Genomic DNA, 7,636 nt, shown 5'->3' with positions numbered 1-7,636 from the left:
TTCAACAGCATGAACATGGAATATGTATTTCTTCTCAAACTGATCACAACAGTCTAAATTGTTTTAATCACAAAAATGACAGATTCTGTCTTTATCATCGTGTTTGATTTGAAGAGGTGGGTATGTTTTTTTAACCCTACATGTGTGAGTTTTGATCACATTTATGTCAAGTTTAAATTCACCATAGGCTAATGTTCATTTGACGTCACTTTCTGACCCACAAACGGGTGTTGTTGTAAATCATGCTATTTCTTCATTTGGAGTTCATTTACCGGTAACCACAATGATTCACCCCAAAATAAGTGCCAGATATCGACGTGACAGGTTTGAGTGTGCAAAAAAACGGACCCATGGCCGTGATCCCCCCCCCCCTCTCTCTCTCTCTCTCACACACACACACACTCTCTCTCCCTCCTCTATCCATCTCTCTCTCTCAGTTGACGGGAGGTAATCCCCGCCATGTGAGAGGGCGGCACGAGCTGTGGAGGTGGGTTGTTTTTCATTCACATCCTGCTGCACCTATAAAAAGCACAACTCTGTGAGACAGAGCCTGAAAACAGATGGGAAAAGGTGACTGATACGATTGTCTATATCTGCATGCTTACATTGCCGGCCAGACATCATCGGCAGGGCGAGATGCAGAAGTCTGCAGGTGTCCTGACGGTGCTGGCCCTGAAACACACAGCTCTATGTCTGATTCTGCTGCCCCGGTTCCTCCTGGCAGCGCTGATGCTGTGTCTCCTGGACGTCCTGTGTATCAGGAGGAAAGTGCTGCTGAAGATGGAGGGCAGCAGCCCCGAAGACCCGCCTGTCTGCGTCTCCGACTCCAACAAGATGTTCACCCTGGAGTCGCTCAGGGCCGTGTGGTACGGGCAGAAATTAGACTTTTTCAAATCCGCGCACCTTGGACTTATCGCGCCCAACACTGAGGTTGTGCAGCTGCAGGAGCGGCGCAGGGTCAGGGTCCTAGACTATGTGAAAGGGAGGAGACCTCTCATCCTCAACTTCGGCAGTTGCTCCTGACCACCGTTCATGACGCGCCTGGCTGCGTTTCAGCGCGTCGCGAGCCAGTATGCGGACATCGCCGACTCCCTGCTTGTATATATCGAGGAGGCGCATCCCTCGGACGGCTGGGTGAGCTCCGACGCGCCATACCAGATCCCCAAGCACTGCTGTCTGGAGGACAGACTGAAAGCCGCTCAGCTGATGCACTCGGAGGTTCCCTGCAGCAGTGTGGTGGTGGATACTATGGACAACTCGTCCAACGCGGCTTACGGAGCCTATTTTGAGAGACTTTATATCCTGAGGGATGAGCGGGTCGTGTATCAGGGGGGCAGGGGACCGGAGGGCTACCGGATATCAGAGCTTAGGAACTGGCTCGAGCAATACCGGAATGATTTGGAGAATTCCAGCAGAACAGTGGTGGTCCACGTTTAACTTAAAGATAACCATTAGGCGCGTGAAGTGTCCACACAGTGAAGAAGTATTCAGATGCTGCTACAAACTCTTGACACACTGCACATATGACTAGGCCTATACATGTTGTTTTGGTTCAGAAGCATTATAGAATTAGTACACATATTAGTAATGTTTATTATGATGTAAAACGCACGATAGGCTTAGTTGTTCAGTTGTGCTCGTCTTGACACTAATTATTTGTTTGGTTGTTTGTTTGTTTTTGTAAGGAGCTGTCTTTGATTTGAACCTGTGCAAATGTTTTACTTATTTCAGTTTGACCTTCATTTGATTATGATCACTTTATTTTTATACTATATGGTCTCTACCTGTGTGTGTGTGTGTGTGTGTGTGTGTGTGTGTGTGTGTGTGTGTGTGTGTGTGTGTGTGTGTGTGTGTGTGTGTGTGTGAGAGAGAGAGTGTGTGCGTGCGTGAGGCTAAATGGCTAATACCTTTTACTCTAGTGTTGTTGTGAAGTTCGGTTTTTAAAGGGTTTTAAACCAGGAAACTGATACTGATGTTGTTTGATACTAGAGTACTTGGCGACTAGCAATGTCTTCAACGAACAAATTGCCAAACGGTTCTGTAAATTGTTTATATTTTATTGAACAAATATTTGTAATAAATGTTAGAACACATTGATCTTATGACTCCTGAGTGCATCTTACTGGCAAGTAAGTCTAGGCCTATTTGTTCATTATCATACGCTGATGTTATGTCATCCTTATCTTTTCAATGCAAATTGTCCACCTCACGTGCACGTTCAGAGGGAGAGAGAAAGACAGCTAATAGCTCTGATGTGTCTCTGGTTATCATTGATTAGGTGGCAATGATTAAGTTGGCGTATGTTAACCATTCAATTCCTTTTTAATTCAACCGAAATCAAGAAATCAGTTCAAATTCAAGTGAAAATTGTTGATGTTTTGTGTTTTAATGTATTCATTTTATCTTAGCTTTATTTTACCAGATTAGTCTCATTGATATTAAAAATCTAAAAGAGACCTGACTAAAATAGCAGCAGACAAAGTTTTAGACCCATCTACAATATAAAACACAGAGCAGTACAGTTTAAAACATTTTGCAGAGGAGCTCTTAGTCATGCAATTTTACATCTAACTAATATGTTTGGTCCAGTATTTCTCAAGTGAAAAAATGTGCATGAAAACGAGTCGTCTATCTTTGAATGACAACAAACATTTCATTGAAGAATCCCTACTGTTGGCCAATGACCATTGAAGGGGCAAAGACTTTGTGTGCACGACCACGCAAAAAAACCTTGCAGAAGAACAAAACGAACAAAAACATCACAAAATGTCTTCATAATATATGCACAAACTGTTCCAAACTGTTTCGGATGGGAAGCATGAGGATGCCAATAAGGCACAAATTATTTGGGGAGGTGTGATGCATCTAGGGGTCAAAACATTGCCCGCCCCCGACTTCATTGTCCCTAGCTTTAAACCAATTTAAGGAGGTGAGCTCCTGCAATTTAATGTCCCTTAATAGCTAAGTCGAAGAGGAAGGGCCAGAGAATGCTTTTTTGCCCATCTCTGTACGGTGATTTTGTGACAAATTGTTTCTTCATATCTAGTTCATGTCCCGAATTCAAGTGAAATTGATCCTTGGCACCACCTCAATTGTATCCAGATCGTGAACACCAAGTATACACAGCTACAGTATATTGATTTTATGAAGTGAAACCATTGTGAGGTATTATATGTCATGTTGATGGGTGATTGGGAATCCCCTATAATGGAAGGCACTTAATGCTGTGTTTTTGTTTAGCCCCAAGGTGATCTCTTTCTCTCTCTCTCACACACACACACGCCATGAATCAGCGACGCGATTAAGATCCAAGTGGCCCGTGCCATCCTTGATTTAATGTTATCAACTCTGTTAGTAGCCACTTAATCTCTATCTGTATTAGCTCTCTCTCTGTGTATGTGTGTTGCTGTGATGCAAAGTCCCTCTAAAATACAGACCATAGTAAGTCCCGGGGCTAGATCAATCAACTACAGGCTTTTATATATATATATATATATATATATATATATATATATATATATATATATATATATATATATATATATATATATAAATCAAATCAAATTTTATTTGTCACATACACATGGTTAGCAGATGTTAATGCAAGTGTAGCGAAATGCTTGTGCTTCTAGTTCCGACAATGCAGTAATAACCAACAAGTAATCTAGCTAACAATTCCAAAACTACTACCTTATAGACACAAGTGTAAGGGGATAAAGAATATGTACATAAAGATATATGAATGAGTGATGGTACAGAGCGGCATAGGCAAGATACAGTAGATGGTATTGAGTGCAGTATATACATATGAGATGAGTATGTAAACAAAGTGGCATAGTTAAAGTGGCTAGTGATACATGTATTACATAAAGATGCAGTAGATGATATAGAGTACAGTATATACATATACATATGAGATGAATAATGTAGGGCGGGCAGGCAGGCCGGCAGGCAGGCAGGCAGGCAGGCAGGCAGGCAGGCAGACAGACAGACACACACACACACACACAACCCCATACTCACCAATGTACAACTCACTCCATCTCCACACCATTCACACAGTGTTTGTATTCACCTAATGTTCTTTCTGTGTATACCTTATTTGACCTGAACCTTGACCCTCATGGCCAGACCTCATCCTATACTCCTGGGGCTTGTTAACCCTTTCAAAAGGTGAATCTGCTTGACCCATGCAGTTGTAACAACAGAGCTGCACTTTGTGTTGCCGTGAAGACATCACAACCAATCAAAGAGAGGCGTACCAACAGGAACTGTCATTAAGGAATTCAGAATAACAGTGGGCTTCTTGGCCCTGGATCTGCCAATACAGATACAGAACCAGGAATGACAAAACCAGGAATGACAATATCAGGAACAGATAAAAGGAAATTAAATGAAAGGGTAGTGTGTCCACCCACTCTGCCTGGAATGGGTGAAAACGCGCATTCCTTATGTTATAAAATGCATTTTATCTGCTAGGATAATGAGGAAGCATTGTAAACACTACCCTATAACTACCAGCTATACTGATGAGGTAACGTTTTATTTAATTTAAAACAGGTCTTCCCAAACTGGGATACGCGCAATGCTGTAAGGGGGTACGCCAAATAAAAATGTGATTCACATTTGTTTTAAAACAGTACATTTATATTTTCCAACTGTGCTATACATTTGGGTGAGTTTTTTTTCCCCGCCTACGTAGCCTCGTTTCACTGCCAAAAATGAAATTAAACCATCTAGTTTAAGGAAGCCTAGTCAAATAATTAACATCCAATCACATTAACCGTTACTCTCTCGCAGGAATCCTTCACTCTTGCGCAGATATTTAGAAACTAAACATGATAATTTGAAAAATAAGCCACAGGAGTTTTTTGAGCGAGAATAAAGACGACTTTCGAGTATTAAGACATGTATAAAAGCAACAGATACCATTAATAAGAAAGAAGCGTCTTATATGGTGTGCTACCGAGTGGCTAGGACAGGCAAGCCCCATTATTGTGGAGGACTTCATTCTTTTTATTTTACCCCTTTTTCTCCCCAATTTCGTGGTATCCAATTGTTTTTAGTATCTTGTCTCATCGCTACAACTCCCGTACGGACTCGGGAGAGACGAAGGTTGAAAGTCCTCCGATACACAACCCAACCAAGCCGCACTGCTTCTTAACACAGCGCATCCAACCCGGAAGCCAGTCGCACCAATGTGTCGGAGGAAACACCTTGCACCTGGCAACCTTGGTTAGCGGGCATTGCGCCCAGCCCGCCACAGGAGTCGCTGGTGCGCCCGGCCAAACCCTCCCTAACCCGGACGACGCTAGGCCAATTGTGCGGACCTCCCGGTCGCGGCTGGTTAAGACAGAGCCTGGGCGTGAACCCAGAGTCTCTGATGGCACAGCTGGCGCTGCAGTACAGCGCCCTTAACCACTGTGCCACCTGGGAGGCAGGACTGGACTTCATTCTTCCTGCTGTCGCAGATCTGGCTGGGACAATGCTGCGGAGAAAGGCCAAACAAACAGACAAACTACATTGTTTCACGACTCATCAGTGATATGGCAGGAGATGTTTTGAAACAATTACTGCTTTGCAATCTGTAACATTAATGCTAGTATGAACTCGAATGAAGGGATGACGCTTTTGGTCTTTAGCAGAGCGCTGAGACAGAACTGCACCCACGCCAACGTCAGAGGCATCCACTTCTAACACGAAGGGAAGGATCCGCATGAACTGGAATGTGTGTAGAAGAAAACCAACGTTTCAGGTCCTGGAACACCTTCTCAGCAGCAGGGGTCCAGCTTACATGCCCAGCCGAGCCCTTGGTGAGCGCTGTCAATGGCACAGCCACCAAACTAAGGTCTTTCACAAATCTCCGGTAGAAATTAGCAAAACCCCAAAAACACTGGACTTGCTTGACTGTCCTGGGCCGCGGCCAGTTGACCACTGCTTCTACCTTTTGGGAGGCCAGCCGCACACAGCCCTGAGACACCCCAGGAAGAAGATCTGAGGAATGTGAAACTCACACTTTTCAGCCTTCACGAACAAGTGGTGAGAGAGAAGTCTTTGAAGAACCTGGCGAACATGTTGCATGTGTTCAACCATGGACCTGGAGAAGATGAGGATGTCATCTAGGTACACAACACGAGCTGGTGAAGGAAGTCGCGCAGCAGCATGACACGGTACTCATAATATCCATTTGGGATGTTGAACGCTGTATTCCACTCATCTCCCTGTCTGATGCGTACCAGATTGTACGTGTTCCGTAAATTCAATTTTGAGAAAACCGTAGCTCCCTGGAGTCTCTCAAAGGCTGATGACATAAGAAGAAGAGGGTAGAGGTTCTTGATGGTAATGTTATGATGGCATAGCAGTCAGACGTCCTTTGTCCTCGTCTTGTCGTGCCCCGTGTATATATATATTTACGTATTTCTTTGCATATCTTTTATATATTTATTTTCCAAAAACTAAACTTCAAAACACTCTCCTGCAACCCGCCTCACCAATTTTTAAAAAAAGTATTATTTACCTCAAATCTGAAATCCACAATAGAAGCTAGCCAGAAACTAACCAGAAGCTAGCCATAAACTAACCAGAAGCTAGCCAGAAGCTAACCAGAAGCTAGCCAGAAGTTAGCCAGTTTACTGACTAACGTTACTATTCAGCTAACCACGGTGTGTGGTCATCAGCTATCTTTTAGCTCGAAAAGCTATCACCAGTTTTGTACAACACGACTCAGACCAGAGCATACCGGACCTACTTTCTCTCCATATCCCCAGACTTCAACCTCAAGCTCTGGACATTTACACCTGGATCTCGCAGCTAGCTAGCTGCTATCTGTGTGACTATTGGCTTACTTCGATCCCGGCGCAAACATAAATTATTCCGGAGCTAGCCATCTGAAGAGTTCCATCAGCCACTCCTGGGCTACAATCACCTATGCGGACCCGTTTTACTACCGATGCGGAGCCCCACCGGGCCTTCACGACTGGACTACCGTTATCTGCCCGAGGGAGTTATCCAACTGGCCCCTCCATCCCGACGTTACCTGAACGCCCATCTGCGGCCCGCTAATCGTTAGCTGTCTTATCGGCTGCTATCTGAATAGGTCTATCGGACAATTTTTCTTGGGTCACTATAACTATATCTATTTTGCCAATTGGATTGGTCCCCTCTACCACACGGAACCCCACTAATCTACCGACGGAAACGCACGAGGTGGCTAAAAACAGATCTCCATCCTATGCTAGCTTGCTACCGATGGCCCGGCTAGCTGTCTGGATTGCCGTTACCCCAACCATCTCACTACTCACTGAACCCTTATGATCACTCAACTAAGCATGCCTCTCCTTAATGTCAATATGCCTTGTCCATTGCTGTTCTGGTTAGTGTTTATAGGCTTATTTCACTGTAGAGCCTCTAGCCCTGCTCATTATACCTTAGCCAACCTTTCAGTTCCACCACCCACACATGCAATGATATCACCTGGTTTCAATGATGTTTCTAGAGACAATATCTCTCTCATCATCACTCAATACCTAAGTTTACCTCCACTGTAGTCACATCCTACTATACCTTTGTCTGTACATTATACCTCAAAACTATTTTATCGCCCCCAGAAACCTCCTTTTACTCTCTGTTCCGGACG

General features: G+C 44.1%; 1 pseudogene; it reads left to right on the top strand.

Moving 5' to 3' along the window:
* Positions 1 to 529: 529 nt before the first annotated feature.
* LOC139415334 (thyroxine 5-deiodinase-like) lies at positions 530 to 2,091 on the top strand (annotated as a pseudogene).
* Positions 2,092 to 7,636: the final 5,545 nt, after the last annotated feature.

This window comes from Oncorhynchus clarkii, chromosome 8 (assembly GCF_045791955.1).
Source record: "Oncorhynchus clarkii lewisi isolate Uvic-CL-2024 chromosome 8, UVic_Ocla_1.0, whole genome shotgun sequence".
NCBI classification, from domain to species: domain Eukaryota; kingdom Metazoa; phylum Chordata; class Actinopteri; order Salmoniformes; family Salmonidae; genus Oncorhynchus; species Oncorhynchus clarkii.
Note: the sequence above shows the minus strand (reverse complement) of the source record. Positions and strands in the feature narration are given on the sequence as shown.